Here is an 18,219-nt window from a genome sequence, read left to right on the forward strand (position 1 = left end):
GCTGGGCGCTCACTGTCTACACAGATTTGGGTGGTAGAAGAATAAATTGGTTATATTTAAATTCATGTTTCATGCTCGACATTTCATTTTTTAGTGTTCTCTGTAGGAATGTCTGTGATTTTTGACTGGGTATCCTGGTGCTCTATAAGGTAATCATTTACTATTCTTTAAAAGTTAATACAATCTAATATGTAATGAAAAATGTGTTGAAAAATGCTTTGTTTTGGCCTTTGTCTCCCAAGTCCAACCCCCCAAACTCCCCCTAGTCGTGGTTGCTCACTGTGCTTGCTCGCTACACACCATGTGGGGGCTGGTCTCACTTTTACTTTGTTCTCTCTGATTCACTACTTGTGTCTATTTTTGGTGCTCTCTGAAAGAATGTCTATGGGTACATATGACTGGGTGGGTAACCTGATGTTCTTTAAGGTCATCATCTACTATTTACTGTGCTTTGAAAGTTAATACAATTTGAATATGTAATGAAAAATGTGCTGTAAAATTCACTATCATGTGACCTGGCAGCCATCTGTAATTTGAAATGTGAAGATGACACAAGGGGTGAATCTGTGGCGCTATCATTTTTCATACCATTTACTTCCGTCACTCCCATCAGAGTACAGGAAGGGGGGCGGGGGGCTATATTTGGCTGCCCTTAATTGGGCATTTATGTGCTATTGAACTGAGACCTTTATTTGGAATAGCTTGTAGGAGCACCCCTCCATCTCCCCCCCCACCCCCCCTGATGTAGTGTCATTGTCACACGACTCCACCATGGCGGAGAGCTGCCTGGCAGAAAAGCATCCACCAGTTAAATCTGGTTATACCGCCAGGCACACCCTGAAATGAAGGGGAAGCCGTCTCCTCGGGGCAAGCAGGGATGCCCCCTCCTCAGGAGCAATGATTATAGACTTCGCTATCCCCCCAGAGAGGGGTGTACAAAATTTACATAATTTGGTCCTGCATCAGCACATGAAAATTCAGCAAAATTATGTGAAATTGTGCATAATAATGCAAAATGCAAAACTGGCATATGGTGCTGTAGTTTAGCAAGAAATTCACTCTTGTGTCCGCTTCGAATGTGAGAATGCATTTTGCGCTAAAAAAAGTACAAAAAAGCACCTCAAACAGCCGCTCGCTCTGTCATTTGCGTTGTTCCTGTGCATTGGGCATTCTCTGTAATTTTTTATGTTGAACAGTGCGTTATTGCGTGATGTGTCATGATAGGGTATGACTGAATGATGACCAGTCCACCTCTGTGGAGGGCCTTAAACTGCACTGGAGCACTTCTCACACGTTTTTATTAACTTTTGATTTGCTTCACCTAAAGACAGAATTTTATTTTTGCTAAAATCTACAGGGTATGCAGCAGGGCCACATTACAAGAGGCTTGCAATAATGCCATGATTCCCAACTGTGGTTAATAAAGCAGAAATAATCATTCTACTGAATTCTATATTTTCATTTGCAGTGCCTGTCTTTATTATTAAACCGTTGTACTGTATCATTTAACATGATTAAGAAAAAGCAATAATGAGCATGTTTGTTCAGCGAGTGATAGTCAATCCCGGCTTCTGTCTTTTACAGGCTTATTACCATCGATAAAATAGGCGACAAGTATGAAAACAAAAAAAATTAACAGCGGCACAGGGCGACTCACAAAACGACCAAGATGAAAACCTCCCAAATCATTTGCACGAACCACTTGTACTAGAGGTGACACTGACATCCTACATTTGACTGGACCCGCCGTTTCATCAGCCCACGCCCACTACACTTGCTTAAAAACACGCTTTGCTGTTGTTGGTGTTTTTAAAGTCGCAGTTTTTTGGATAATAATAGTTCAAGGATATATTATATCAATCATGCCACATGGAAAACATACATCAAAGAGGCCAAGTGGATGCCAGCAAAGAAAAGCAAAAAAGGTAAAAAATGAATCACTCTCAACACTACGTGGATCCATGCTTCAATATGTCAAGAGACCAGATGATGGCCAGGGTAAGGGTTCATCAAAAGACACAGTTCCTCGGCCACCAATTGATAACGCTGATCCTGATGCTAGTATGCATTCTGCAGAAGAGGAAGGAGTTGAAATAGAAGAAAATGAAGCAGAAAAACAAAGTAAGAAAATGGAACTTCAAATGGATGAATTTGAAGCAGAAGAGAGTACTGAAAGTGACTCTAACCATGATACTGTAAATGAGATGATGAATGAGGTTAAGGGGGAAAATTTGAATATTTTAGATGATGCTTCTTTTTGGAATATACCAGTTCCAGATCATTTGCAGGTTGTAATCATCAAAAGAGGAAGTGCTTCTTTCCAGGGACAAAGATGGCCCTTTCAGAATTGCGACAAGGCAAGATCCAAAAGCAAAAGGAGATGTTCGCCTGCTATCAAAAGAGTGGTTTTACAAGGTGATGCCAAATGGCGAGAAAGTGTTGCGGTCATGGATGGTTTACTCACTCGTCAGTGAGAAATTATATTGTTTTTGCTGCCGACTCTTTGCCGCTAATCATGCTACAGACACAACATCCAAATTTGTGACTGGGTTTCAGAAGTGGTGGAAACTGAGCCCGAAAGTGCAAAATCATGAGACATCCGAAGAGCACTTACGTTGCCTTGAAAAATGGAAAACATTGGCAGCAGGACTTAGACTGCACAAACCAATTGACGCCGAAAGTACTGCTTTTATGGACATAGAGAAGAAAAAGTGGAGAGACATCTTGCACAGGTTGCTCGATATCACATTGTTTCTTGCCAAGCAGAATCTGGCATTCCAGGGCCACAAGGAAGATGAATCTTCATTGAATAAAGGAAACTTTCTTGAAATGGTTGAGATGCTTTCTAAATATGACCCAGTGCTGAAAGAGCATCTAATGAGATTAAAGCGAAGCACGTGCAAACTCAAAGCAACAGTATCTTATCTTGCACCAAAAACTCAGAATGAGTTTATACATGTCCTAGCAAATCATGTGAAGGAGAAGCTTGTCATGGATATAAAATCTGCCAGGTATTTTGGGATCATGTTCGATAGCATACCTGACACATCACACACTGACCAAATGTCCGAAGTGATCAGATATGTGAAAATCCAAAATAGGAAAGTTGAAGTAAAAGAAGTGTTTCTGGGATTTTTCCCTTTAAAGGGGAAAAAAGCTGTTGACCTCAGTTCTGATATTCTTAAAAATCTGGAAAGTGATGGACTCGACTTTATGATGTGCCGTGCTCAAGGTTACGATAATGCTGCCACTATGGCTGGAATGCATGGGGGTGTACAAGCCATTTTGAAAAGAAAGAACAGGAAAGCTATTTTTAATGGATGTGTGGACCATTCGCTTAACTTGTGCGCCCAACACTCTTTTGCTGAAAATGCTTCATGTGTGACTTTTTTTGGAACTCTTGAGACAATGTTTTCCTTCTTTGCTGCTTCTACTCTCCGATGGGCTGTTTTAATAGAGCACACTGGCGTCTCAGTGAAACGACTATCAACAACACGCTGGAGTGCTCATCATGCTGCAGTAAAGGCAGTGAAAGAAAAATTCGATGAATGTGTGGCGGCAATTGAAGCTCTATGTGATCCAGATGAAAATTTAGACACAAGAGGTACAGCCCGAGGTCTTTTGCCTGCTGTCTGCAATTTCACGTTTCTGTGCTACCTCTACTTTTGGTGTGATGTACTTGAAGAAGTTAATCTTACACAGCTGTACCTTCAGACTAAGGGCTTAACTCTTGACAAGGTGGTGACAAAGCTAGAGAAGCTAAGACTACTTCTGTACGACGAGCAGCGCAATCATCTAGTGGAGCAGGCAATTGAACAGGCGCTTTTAAAATCAGACCAATATGGAATTTCAGTAGAGAGCAGACCCAGGTTCAAGAAGAGGATGACAGGTGAGAAGACAAGTGATGCTGGACTAACTCTGCAAGAAGAAAACAAGAGGGCGATGCTGGAGTGTATTGATCGTTTCCATTCTGAACTCCAGATCAGATCAAGAGCCACCGAGGAAGTAGTAGCCATGTTTGAGGCTGTTCAAACCAAGAGTTTGATATCTGCCACTGAAGAAGAGTTACTGGTGTCCATTTCAAAATTGTCCACTTCTATGATGAGTTATCCGAGGGAGAGCTTTTATTAGAAATACCAAGGCTGAGAAGGCACCTGAAGGCAGCAGAGATTGATCTTGAAGAAGCCAAAGACTGGTCAGTATTTGACGTTTTGAAATTCATAGTTGAATGGGACTTCCTAGAATCTCTCCCGTATCTCTCAGTGAGCCTACAAATATTTCTTACGATCGGTGTGTCTGTGGCTTCATGTCAGAGGAGTTTTTCAAAGCTGAAGTTCATAAAGAACTATTTGCGATCTACCATGGGACAGTCAAGGTTTCCTGATCTTGCAATATTATCAATTGAAAGTGATTTGGCGAAAGGAGTTGAATTCGATGAAGTAATTAACAAGTTTGCAGCTTTAAAGGCCAGGAAAGGAAAGTTCTGATTAGTCGATTTAATGTGACATTGTAATTTTTACTGTTGCATACTATTCTGGCAGTTGCTGATTGTGCAAACCCAATACAGAACGGTTACAACCTTATCTCCTGTAACAGTAACATTTAAAGTTTAATGTTAAAAAAGTAACCATATTTTCTATGTAGTTCTTAACTTATTACAGTCTTTTACCTCCGACCTTGTTGAATTCAATTTTTCTTCTATGGCCTTTGTAAATATAGGGCCTACATTTTCAAATGTCACTAAGGATTCTGTATGGTCCTGTTATTTGCCACCTGTGTCCACTGGCGGACTCGTTGCGGAGGAGGTCCATGAGGTAAGTGATGAGGGGGTAACACCATGAGTTACCCGCACCAACCCTAGTGACGTCACTGGGTGGTCCCACCGCCATGGAAAGGCTGTCAAAAAGGGACTTTGGGGGCTGCAAGCAGGGCCTTCCTACACGGTGCATAGACGTGCATAAATTGCTTAATAACACTGAGGTTTTTGCTGCAGCCCTTTTCCAGAGCGACAGCACAAGCCACCGTGTTATTGAGCACTATTCTGACCGCCGTTCTGGCGGTCCCATTGTAATTCGGAGTGTGAGACCTTCATCTTCATGTCGGGCAGTCGCATTCTCGTTGCGATGGCGGTCGGTCTTCCCACCGACCACCATTGTAATAGGCCCCACAGATTGGAAAGATGGAGGAAGAGAAAGACAAACTCTGTCACAAAGCGAAAAAACATGAACCAGCAGGAGTGCAAAGGGGTGGGAAGTGTTTGGTAGTGGATTAAAGAGGACTGTGGTAGATTTAAGACTACCAGTCTTGGCATTTGGCGGACTGACATCTTTTTGTACTGCCTGCTGGTTTCTGAAAAGACTTTCGACACCAGCACTCTTTCTTTCACAAACTAAGCACTGGAACCAGCACTAGGGATGGGTGGTGCTCAAGAAGAGCAGGGATGAAAATACGATCAAAGTGACATGCTAACTGCTCAAAGTAGCCTGAAGGACATCTACTTTCAAGTAAAGGACGCCTTCATAGATGAAACTGAAAAAGTGGTAGGAAAGTGGGTTTGTGACCATGAACTTGAGCATAAAGGGTGCAAGTATAGGATAACTGTGCATTTGCTAAAAAGCAGACTTATTGACCTTGCCTTGCTTCCCCAGGCTCGCCGTTCTTTTTGCAGTGCACCTTAGAGCAGGCACTGGGTGCACTTATGCATTTTCCCACAGGAGGGCACTGCATCAGAAAGATGTTTAGCTGTTTATGACACTGTTAACAGATTGGGACTAGAAACTCTGATATTACAGAAGGTATTAAGAAATCAGAATATGAGGGACAGACAATCATTAAAACTGACTCTAAAATTGGCTCCCAAATCTAAGAACTTGAGGAGAGGCTGAGAAGGTTATTGGCAAAAGGAGTACGTTAGAACCTACATTAGAGGCTAGCAGATGCGGGAAATATCCCATCAAACTGCTGGTGCCCTGTCCACCACCAACCATGGACTTCCATTGCCCCATTTAGACTTGGCGACTACTGGGTTTCCGCAGGTACAGCTTTGGCAAACTCTGCTGGTGGGAGCCCTTGATCTAGCAGTCCTCTTGCCCTTGGACTGCTGGGGCACACTGTCGGTCCTCTCTATTTAGGGCAGAGTGACAGTCACTGGATTTCGCTCATAGCAGGAAAAACATTCAATGGCCCTGAGACACAAAAAAAAAACCCTCCCAGTATGTCAAGTCCATTGTTTTTCTGACTCAAATTCCCACCTTCTTTCAGAAAAGAATGCTGAGCTGTGAATTTTTGGGGGATTCCAATTGTCCTTTCTTTTGTATCTGTTTTCAGTGCATGCTCTTCACCAGTGAATGAACTGAAGGCACAGAGATCCCCGTCAGGCCGGAGAGTGGAGGCCAGAGACCTCAAAATCAGGTGGACCCACTGCCCAACTTTAAATGAGATTAATAGTGGCTGACAACAGCACAACCCTGAAGATAAAGAATGCTTTTCCACTAGCAAATATTAAGGAGTTAAAGGATGATGACTGACATTTCAATACATTCAGTTCAATAGAATTTTTAGCAGCAGTCAGTAATCAGACCCTTCTTCTTACAACAAACAAAATCCCCAAAACGGTTGCAAACAAAGTGGTGAGTCTGATATGAATACACTACAACACACGCTTTATACCAAGCGTCTCAAACACTGACAATTCTTTATAAACACAACTAAAAACTTTATTTTCAAACTAATTTAATTTAAAGTACCAAAGGGACAAAAAAATGAAGCAGTCTTAGTACCTTTCAGTTGCAATCTTGGATGGCCATACGAGGCCGGAAAATTTCAAATGTAATAAATGCAAGTTTCCTCAATTGTGTGAAGTACAGACTAAACAATGACCATATTTAGATAATCTAGTGAAGCGTTCACATCTTTCAATTTAGACTAATCTCATGGCAGTTACTTAATACTAAAGATACTATATCCTCGAAGGAGAGTTAGCCAAGTCTTCTGCATCTTGGCATTTGCTCACCAATAATGACCTTTATAAACTGGGGTGTGCATGCTATTAAGAATTAAGTTTTGCATCTCCACCTACTGCTCGTTGTGTCCCTAAGCTATTTATTACTTTGTGTCCTGCCTTAGACAGGGCTACTACTCATCATTTTGTTTCCTCTTTGTATTCCATCTTTTGAGAAATTTGGTTTAGGGAAACCCAGTGCAAACAGTAGCTATGGGTTCCCAGTTTTATTAATAGTGGTCTTTTACTCTGGGGGTTTCTGTACCGTTAAGCCTCAATCTAGGGACCAAGTATCGCTGTCAGCACTTGATTCTCAGGATAGAGAGTCGGGACAGTCCAAGACTGATTCGGGCAGTTGTGTGAGCTGGGCTCTCAGAAGTTAGCAACTAACACGAATGACACACAGAAAAAATCAATGAACAGGCAGAGATATTATTTTAGGTATTTTAATGCACTCTGAACACAACTAAATGTTTCTCGCGATATGACAGTTCTGTACCAGGATCCAGTGGAAACGGGAGTTTGGAACCCATTCTAAGGAGTCTTCTAAGAAAAACAAGGATGCCAGTCTCCTATCTCGCACTGTAAACCATGTCCATTTCCATTATCGGGAAGAACCAATGAACAATTAATGACCCTGGTGGCCGTAACATTCTAAACTCGCAATATCCGCATAACAGCCTTTTTTCTTGCTTTTGCTGTTCACAATTTAATAGTGCAAGCCTACACTATTTTGTAGTGTATTCACTATTAACAGTAATTACCTTTCGCCTTTGGCAACAGACAATCAGTGAAACAAATCTACGGCTTAAACCTTAAGATGAGGCTTTTGTAAGCAAGCTAACAGAACATTCACACAAACTTAAAATGAACACATGCACGTGAAGTTGGTCACCGGAAGAGAATATGTCATTATGGCTATACCCAAGACCATGTAAATGTGTTGAAATGCAGACTCACTAGAGAGACCTCATAAACCTTAGGTAGACTTAATATTTCAACGGATGTCTCAGGCTCTAGTCTATGATCATCTTTATGGGTGCCTAGCAACAGAGTGAAGAACGACAATGCTCTACTTCTATTACTTTTTATTTTCTCTAAAGTACAGCAGTGTCCTGGTGAGCTTTCTATTTTTATCTACTGGTGCCTCTGCACAGTTGCAGAAGTCTGACACACATTATTTCCACCCCACCACCCCATGAGGAGAACTATGTGACAGGCTCCTTGAGTTGCACCGGCCTGCCTGTCTCTCCACTCACCCAACTCTCTTCCTCCTGTGCCAGGCTTTACCCACTCTTCATTCGTCTCATATAAGTTCTCCTTGGGCATGGGGAGCAGGAAGGCAGGGCCACGTGGTGATGCCTTGGAACTCCCCTCTGGTGGGAGAGCCGTCTCAGCAATGGCCCCTACCTCTAATTATACAGGGGGGGTGAAAAAAGAGGAGGGTTTTAGGATGTTTGCTCGTTTTAAGGACTCGCATCTAAGTTGCATCAAATCACACTGAGGTTTTACGAGAGTTGCAGGTGCCCCAGCCTCAGGGCACCACATGTAGGTAAAGTAAATGCTATGCACAAGTGCAAACTTCAAAGTAGAACACCTAGGTCCCTACTGTACTGTTTCTCCTGGGCTTTGGTGCGCTCTGCTCCAGTGGCCACCTGGAGCAGCTGCCAGGGGCCTTCTTGACACAGCATTTAAGCAAAAGTAGAACCCTCTCCGTGGAGATACCGGGATGACTCAGACACTAATCTCCCACACTCATTATATGCATGTGCACATGGCTCTTACCACGTGCCCCATGCTTCCTGCACAGAATGGCTTAATCAAGCCGTCCACAGCAGCTAACATTATACTAAAAGGAGGGATTGAAGGTGAGATTTTACAGTTAAGTTATATGCTGTATTTTATAGTTATTAAAACTCCACTGGGGAGTCTCATGCCACAGCAGAGGGTAAACGCCAAAGAGAACAAACTGAGTTTTCAGGGATAGAAACCACACTCCTTACTTTGCCCTCTAGTCCTCCGATTCTCTCATGCTGAGTAACATAATGTCTCCCTACACTTGTTAATAAGTGTTTGGTTTAATGCCCGAAACATTTAAAATATTATTGTTCAGAATAGCTCCCATTTCAGGTTTTATATCTGAGAAAAAGCCATCAGTTATCTAGCAATGTGAAAAGACCATCTATTTCTTCTAAAATGGGGTTTAAAGTTAATATTATCACTGAAGATATTGTGATACAGCTTGTAACCGTTTTGAATCTTTATACTGACTCTGTGACCCCTTAAAGTTATTTTCAGCATACAAAGGTTAATAAGCAAGATTAGAGATTCCGGTTGTAAATCTCCGTCTCTCCATCAGCAGTAGCGCATTCTCCTATGCAAGAAGCAGCTTGCACAGTTCCACACAAGCAAAATGAAAAAAAATATGTTCCTGTCGGTGGGGGAGCGGGATGTACACAGCTTGGGCTCCCTGTGTGCTAGAGCTCATGAGGATGGAGAGGGCAGCGATGAATAGACAAACCAAGAGGTATATTTACAATGAAGTGGCGCGGCGCTGTGCTGCAAGCAAATCTGCTGCGCCGAGCTACATCATTTTAAAAAATGCAGGGATGCGCTGTATTAACAAGAATACGGTGTATCCCTGTGCTTACCCCTGCGGCGGCACTAAAAAAGCTGCCTGGTGCCAACGCAGGCACCCTTGCGCCATGTAGGGATCATTGTGTATGTGGAGGGCGAGACACACTTCCTGCACATAAACAGTCATTAATGCCAATTTACTTCTATGTGTGCTGCAGAGTTCAGCACCCATAGAAAGAGCAAAAAACGAGTAGAAATAAAAATATTTCTCCCTTTGTTGCTCCTTTCTAACACCTCCTTTTGAATTGCGCTAGCTTTTGGCACTGCCTCTGATGTACACATCCTTGCAAATCTGGGTCAGTGTCAGAAAGCAATGGGCATTGTGTTGATATGCCCACTGCAACACCCATTGCATGCCCCTTTGATGCAGGAAACTGTGTCAAATGGTACGATATTTACAATGCACCATTAAGCCACACAAAGTGGCTTAGCACTGCATTGTAAATATGGAGCAGGGCATTGTGCCACCGGAGCGTTGTAAAACGGACGCTCCAGTGGAGCATTGACCTTGTATATAGCCCCCCAAAATCTGAACTGATTTAGTAAATTGTCATAGTCACTGAATATATGTCTGCTATCCAACCAAACATCCAGCTTACACCGGGATTCCCAATGTGGTTAGGATTATTCCCAATTCACTGGTCGCTGCATCCAGGATATGTTCACTAGTAGTCAAAAGTGTCCTAGCACTGCATCACTCTTAGCAACGAGTACCCTGGGGCCCCATAGACCCAATTCCAGTCGTATCCACTCCAGTACCAAGGAAGCGAGCATCGTCTCAGCAGGTGCCCCGTCCGCAGGCACTCACTAGGTTCCAGGTCCTGTTTGGTGGGTCAGCTGGCCACGGGAGGCATGACAGCACCTTGCAAGCGCAGGCTCTCCTTTGCGCTTAAGCGGTTAGCTCCACAGCGTTTGGAGGTAATCCTTTGCACCTCCTGCACAGTAAGTTCTGTGCTCCCCAACAGGGGAGGGACTGGTTACATTCTGATGCTCCTTATCAGGATCCCAGTGATGCGGGAATGCACCCACGGCATCCTCCTCAGTTCACGGGAGCAGGTCTGATGCAATCCTTGATGTTTATGTGTGCAGCATACAAAGTTGGTGCAACACAACAACCAAGGTGCCAGCAGTCACTGCATATTTTGAAGAACAAAGGTCCTTAGCTTAAGAGTAGATAGTGAAACCATTTCGACATAGACTACAATGAGCACTATGGAAAGTCTTCCAATGTCCAGCCGGACAGAGGAACATTTATTCAAAACAATACACAGGGAATAAACGGAATAAAGGAAGCAACAAAAGGTGAAACACAGGCACAATCCTGTACCGAGCTTGGAAGAAAAGGAATTGAAAGAATGGAAAAAGGACGAAATAGCAGGCAAAAACTTTGGGAGCAAAAGGTGGCTTACATTACACAATAATCTTAAGTAAGCTCATACCAACAGACACCACAGTATAGTTTACACAATGGTTAAATTGCGGTGTTGCTAGACAAGTCGACGTTTCGATCCCTAGCTCCTAATACAGTGGGATCATCATCAGGACTAGAAACTAAACAGTTGCCTGATAAAATTTAAAAGCCTGTAAAATTAAAACAGGAAAAAGAGGGGAGGAAAGAGGAGAATATAAATAGAATTAAAGACTTAATAAGGTCCACCATTAATTAAGCATATCATGTAGACAATCGTTCAAGTAGGGAAGAGCATATATACACCTAATAGTCGGGAAAAAGTGAAGTGAGCATGACGCTGTACTACATGCGAACACGATTGGTAGCGAGGGAAGCTAAGTGCAGGACAGATGCGGGAATAGAGAATGCCGTAGTTGCTGAGTGCTATATCACGCAGTCTTTGTGGAAAAATCGTGTGGTGAAAGTGACACATTAGACCACATTAATTGTGTATTTTCAGACTGTTGGCGATAAGAGTGATGTCCCTATTCATACCATGTAGATGGCAACACAGAGAATGGCGGTACGGGATCTACTCCAGGGTAGACCGATACGGTGCTCTTACAAGTAATGATGTTACGCAGTGGACAATGACGGCGCTATTGAAGAGAATACGGGATGTCCCAAGGTGACGAAAAACTACGCAGTGAGGGTGTATCATGCTAGCATGTATAAGTGTACGCTAACCTTGCGAGAGGCTCTGTGAGTGCCCAGTACGGGGAGGGAGGCACGGGAGTGTCTCAAGATGAACCTAGGGCAAAAGGGGTGGAAAGGAATAAGTAACCATTCCCGGGGCCAATGGCAAGGAGTTAACGGGAACGGGCGGTGCGTTTACCTTAATGGAAGTGAACGGAGTCCTGGTCCGGGGAATAACGAACTAACAGGCCTGGGTGGGCGAAGCAACTGCGGGAATAGCGCAGGATTGAAGCAGCGAACAATGGCTGTAGAAAGCACCGGAGCTGTGAGAGGGAAAAGGTAGTTAGTAGGGAAGGGGAGGAGCAGGGGATTGCTCAGGCAAGGAGCGAATGCTGGTGTGGGCTTACCTCAATGGAGTCACCGGAGGCCAGAGGGTCCGGAGAGTATCGTACTTCAAAGCCTGGGTGGACGGAGAACCTGCGGGAGTTGCGCAGAATTGCAACAGCGGGCAATGGCTGTAAAAGGGTACTGGAGCTGTGAGAGCAGGAGAAGGTAGTGAGTGGGGAGGAGAAGGAGCAGGGAATTGCTCAGGCGAGGAGTGATTGCTTGCGTGGGCTTACCTCAATGGAGTCACCGGAGGCCGAAGGGAGCAAGGGTCTGCTGTTCCTTATGGCATGGTAGCGGGAAAACAATGGGGCAACCAGCAAGTTATGTAGGTAGTGGCGTGGCAAGGACCAGAGGGGGGAAAATAGAAGGACTGTGAAAACGGTATAGTGGAAGGAACCAGAATCGGGGCCATGTTGGAAAGAGGTGCTGCGATAGCGGACATCTTGAAGTGGTGAGAAGGAAGTGAAGTGAATCTAAGCAAGTACTAGCTAAAAAGAATTCAGACACCAGTGCAACGTGGTGCCTATGTGCTAAAACCATGGAAAGTCAAGAACTATTCTATACATATTTACAGTCTATGGTACAAATTAATAACCATGAAGAGTAAATGCATCTACTTAGCGATAACACTCATAGGAGAAATTGGAATAACTGCAGGTTAGATTACAATGTGATACAGTATCATTACTGGAGAGAAAATGGTTCAATGGTCTGCACCAATGGTGTTTGTACAGTTACATGATTGGCTTAATACTAGGACAGTATGAGCTGAAAGTAGAAGTCATATTAGGTGAGTGAGATTGAGGTAAAAAACACGTTATTACAGAATTACAATTGTTTACAGCAAGGATGTCCAGTCCTCTGTTCTATTGAGCCCATTGTTGATGGAATCAAAGAGGATGATTGACTTTAATTCCTCTCTGTTTAGCAATTGTGCCATATTGCCGCCCCTTTGGGGTAGCTTCAGAGATTTCAGGACTGTCCAACGTAAGTCATCTTCGTTGTGATTGGCATCAGAGAAATGTTCGACAAGAGGTGCATTCAGTGTCTTGCATCGGATGCGACTTCTGTGTTGACAAATCCTGGTCTTGCATGGCAGTCTGTACCACTGCAGCCCCTACTGGCATACTGGGTCACCATAAAGGAGCAGTACAGGCTTTACTTTCCCCACACAGCATTCTGCTCACGGCTGTCTCCATTGTGGCTCTCTCCTGACATACATGGGTCACTGACTTGAATCTGCACACAAGGAATTACCCGATCGGTGCAGCAGCCATCTCCTCAAACCTCAGAATGGACATCTACCTGACAGGGCTCGACATTGGACCTCACATCCGCCAATGCTCTCCTCTTTCTCACAGGCACACTGGTCTTGACAAGTAGGCAGGTGCTGGTGCTCCAGACTCCAGAGCAGGTGGTCTTGGGTGATGTCCCCTCACCCAGCAGGAAAACTAGCAGGCATTGTCCTTCAGTCCTAGTTACAGGCAGAAGTCTTGCAGACCTCCCCTCCGCACACAGCCCATCACAACTGCATTTTAGCTACAGTGGTATGTGCATCCAGAGGTTAGCCCAGAAACCAGCCCTGCTCTTTATGCTTGTTTTAATAGCCCCATCTCCTTTCTGAGATGTGCCCAGGCCCCTTCCTTGTGACCTCTCTATGAATCAAAGAGCACTCTTTGAAGTGTATGGAGGAAATGTGGCTCTCCCTTCTTCAGTGTGTGTACCATACAAATCTGTCCGGGGTGATTCCTCTATCTCCTCTCCTCATGTTTCACCATGCATGCATGAGTCTCGCAAAATAGAACCCAGGGTCCTCCATAAATTGTGCTATTCACAGGCACACTGACAGCCAGTGCATACATACAGCACCAACACACTGCATAGCACTGTATCATCATAGTACTGTACCCCTCATAGGCACACATACACCCATGGTGTGCATTTAATGTGAACACACTGCATAGGAAGTCCATCATTCATGTATAATATCATCCATAGTCAAACATACATCCAGCACATGCATTTAACATGGACACACTGCACAGTACTGCTTTATCACTGTATCCTTTCCAGGTACACATACAATCAGTGCAGATACACCATTTATTCAGACCTATAGAGTCCAAGGAGTTAGTTAAGCACAGCAGTGGAACTTCAAAATTAGTGATCCTGTAGGCCTCACTCCAGTGACAAAGGTTAAAGAGGACCGGTTCATTTCTACTGTTTACTGCAAAATGTGCTGGCACCACCACATCACTCATGGTGCTTAGCTCAAGGTGAAGGCAGTAGCCTCTCACCACTATGAAGGTAGAGCTTTGGATGCCCTTCCTGGTCCAACAAGAACAGAATACATTATACAGTTCTTATTTATGACCAGCCGCAGCCTGTGCAGGTCAGAGCTGGGGGGCAGGGGGGGGGGGGGAGGGGGGAGGATTTTGACAGATGACAAGGGAAAACTAATTATCTATTTAATTTTCCCTCTTGGTCGTCTGTCAAATCCCCCCTCCTCCCCCCCCACTTCTCTTACCGGCACGGGCCGCGACTGGTTATGACGCACACACATGATCCATGTTGGCCTATGACAACAAACAAAAAACAGCATTAGGGATCCAGCCATCCGTACACTTGGGCACTCAGGGCAGGGGTGCAAGTCTATTACCATGCAGAGGACTTTTCTGTCCCAACAGACCATTTAAAAAGTTTACTTTCTCTATTTGTGAAATCTTTCATTTGTTTACCATTGAGCATAGGTAATCATGTAATATCCGCTCCATGTATGTGTCATACCAAAAGCTCAGATATATTTGATAGTTTTGGAAAAACCCAGGACTTAACTGATTAGTGGCCACTAGTCAATCTGATCCCTTGTGGACAAGGTAAATAGCCCAAAGCCAGCTCATTGAGCAAATGATTCGGTCATTAGTGTACCATGGCAACAGTAAAAACATGGGGACATGCTGTGCCATAGCTGCTCTATTGGCACAGATACTACACACGTTATTGTTGAAGGCAATGCCCCTAACCCAGTACCAGTAAGGCATCACTACATGTTATGCCTTGTGACTACTATGGGCATTTAAGCTGGGCACAAACAATATTGAAAGATATTGCACTGTTCATAGAACAGCATGGCATGTGTGGATAATATGCACTTGAATTGCACAGTGTTCATGCACAATGTTCTTGTCCTCTAGGCAGTACACTATGGTTTGCAGAAATAGGGCACACCCAGGAGGTATTTCCAATGTGTACTGGGTGAGAATAATAAAGCATCTCATATGATAAAAACGACAAAGCTTTCTCTTGAAATGTTTGCATTATAGTCCTATAGTGAGATCAAATACTAACAGTTGGACTTGGCCCTCTGTTGCAGGGTCACCCCCAAACATTTTGCCTTCACCCCACCTGTTATGCTGAATTTGTTTTTGTTGGCTTTAGGAGTCCGTGCACCTTATCACTGCTAATCAGTGCTAAAGTGCTTGTGTTCTCTCCCTAAAATATGATAACATTGGCTTAGTCCCAATTGGCACATTTAATTTACTTGTAAGTTCCCAGCACAGTGGTACTACTTGTACCCAGTGCCTGTAAATTGCATGCTACCACATTGCCTTGCCAGATCTTCGTTTTTTAAAAAGAGGTTAACAAATAACTAGCAGTTTGCAACTCATTTTCCTCACATGTGCATTATAAAGTGCAATGTGCATAGTTACTTATATCACTAATGAGGTACTCGCTTAATAATCGTTGCTATCGGGGTCAAATATCCCATCTCCCAACCCATCAATACATCCTCAGTGGAATAAGATTTGCCTACCAATTCAAGACGCCACGCTACCAGCTTAAGGTCGTGCCAACCTTTGTCTTAAAACACTAGGAGGGAAAAAGCCTAACCTGTGTTGTCATAATTTTTCACAGGTATTGACCAGTGGCAATAGCTTCATCTCAGTATCTAAGGTCACTTCACAGATTAAAACCCATGTCTCTCGACTGTATCCTGTACTTTTTGAATGCAGGCCAGAGAATCTTCTTCCTTTCCACGAGGAAGAGTACACAATCCATCAATAGATGGATCACTGAATATTTCCTATCCCACTTACAGGGGCATTGGCCATTCTAGTCTGCTACTAATTTAACCCCGATATTCACCAACCCGGATCAATCCTAACCCCAGCCCCAGAATTTCATTCCGTAAAGACTTGTCTGGAATTGTATAAAGGTACTGTACCTCTCCTGCGCAGCTAAAAAGTGGAAAATCTGAACTCTTAACTTTCAGATACTGAAGGTCCTCTTTCCAACTGGTTTAGATGGTGCATTGTTGAAGGGTGCTCTTTATTTGACTAACTTGAGCTACTGTACCTCCCTCAGTGTGTAAGTCAGGAACTTCCAGGTGCTTCAATATTTCTATCCCAGGGTTTCTTCTAGTAGGGAGGGTTGCCAATATCTCATGGAAAAATTAGCACAGACAGTTTATCGCCAGGGACCCCATTTTTAAACTAGGAATAAAAATGTAAAGCTCTGGCACCTGCAAGCGCACTCCAGACTACTCAACTCCCTCCTTACAGCTTGTATCATGGCATTTTTCAGTAAATCAAGGATCGGCTTCAACAAATTACCTTGTAAGCCTTCCCAAGCAACCTGCCTGTCCATTGTCAGCACCTGAAGAGCCTGGGGTATTAATTTGCCTTGTATCACTTTACTTAATCAATCAAAGGCATAGGTACCAAATTTGCTGTAAAACTTCTTCAGGCCATTTACGTTGAAAGTGCAAGTCTCTAGGAAGCCACATATTTATCCTACCTCAGATCATGTGAAAAGATCATGCCAATATACATATACTCCCTCACCTGCTCCAACCGCACATTGCCTAAGAACCAAGCAAATTATTTTTCTTTCTAGCAATAAACAAGGTTTTTGGTTTAACATTTATTGGCAATTTATTTACAGACCATAAGCATTCAAGGCATTTCATTTTCTTAGCGGCCCTACAGGCATTAGATCCATCACCACCAGATCGTCCGTGTACATAACTGATACAGCTGATATGCCTGCCCCCAATCTTTGTAGAGTAACTATGCATATTGAGTAATATCTGATGGAAGTACATCATAAACAGACTTAACAGCAGGGGTGCTAAAAAGCACCCGTACCATAAGCCATTCTTAAGTGGGATTTTCCTTGACAGGCTTTCTTGTCCATCCAGATCAACTTGGACCCACTTGTCACTATGCAGTTCCATCACAAGTCTTAACAGTGCGCCAGATATAGTCCATTGTTGCAGTGTCCACCAGCGAGGACCTACCTCTGTGCCCCCTGACAAAAGCCAATTAGAAGTCAACGAAGCGGCAGCAAAGGCCACCTACTGACTTTAGACCTCCTTGTGACTTCCCACAACATGAAACTGTGGTCCATAGTGGAATGCTTTGGCCTGAAGGCTCCTTGTTCCACAGGGATCATTCCACAGTCAAAAGCCCAAGCAGTTAGATGTTTTAACAATGTTTAAGCATAATGTTTAGAAGAAATATCGAGGAGGGAAATAAAATGATAGTCAGCAGGCTGATCTAGTTTGCCTTTTTTTGTGGATGGGTTTTACCATGGCTGTTTTCAAGGAGTCTGGGAGATTGCCTGTTAGCGTTACCCATTGTAAGAAGCCGCTCAACATTAGTCCCCATTTCTTAAGGTCTTTCATAAATATCACAGATCAGAACCCATCCAGGCCCCCATTTCTAGAGGCTTTCATATTACTGATTATTTCAGACGGCATTACCACCGTCTGACTACTTGTAATCACTTCTGCCTCCACTTCAAAGCTTGCTTGGAACACTGACAAATGTTCACTTTCCGAAGTTTTTGCCACTATACAACGAATATATAAAAGTGTACCAATCTTCCTCACTTATCTGCGCCTCAAGTGAGAACAGTGATGAAAGAGTTACAGAATTCAATAGCCGCCAAAAGCACTTACTATTTTTATCAACAATAGCAGATAGAGTTAGCTCCCACTGTCAAATGTCAATGGCTGCCAAAATCACCTATTGAAAACTATGTGTCCAGAAAAAGAACGAGTTTTACAGGTTACAGTGGGTATCAATATCAGACCAACTCTTCTGAT

At 43.6% G+C, this 18,219-nt stretch overlaps 1 pseudogene; it reads left to right on the forward strand.

Annotated features, from left to right (window-relative positions):
- Positions 1 to 2,129: 2,129 nt before the first annotated feature.
- On the forward strand, positions 2,130 to 4,131 carry LOC146821758 (zinc finger MYM-type protein 1-like; annotated as a pseudogene).
- Positions 4,132 to 18,219: the final 14,088 nt, after the last annotated feature.

This window comes from Triturus cristatus, chromosome 6, assembly GCF_964204655.1.
Source record: "Triturus cristatus chromosome 6, aTriCri1.1, whole genome shotgun sequence".
NCBI classification, from domain to species: domain Eukaryota; kingdom Metazoa; phylum Chordata; class Amphibia; order Caudata; family Salamandridae; genus Triturus; species Triturus cristatus.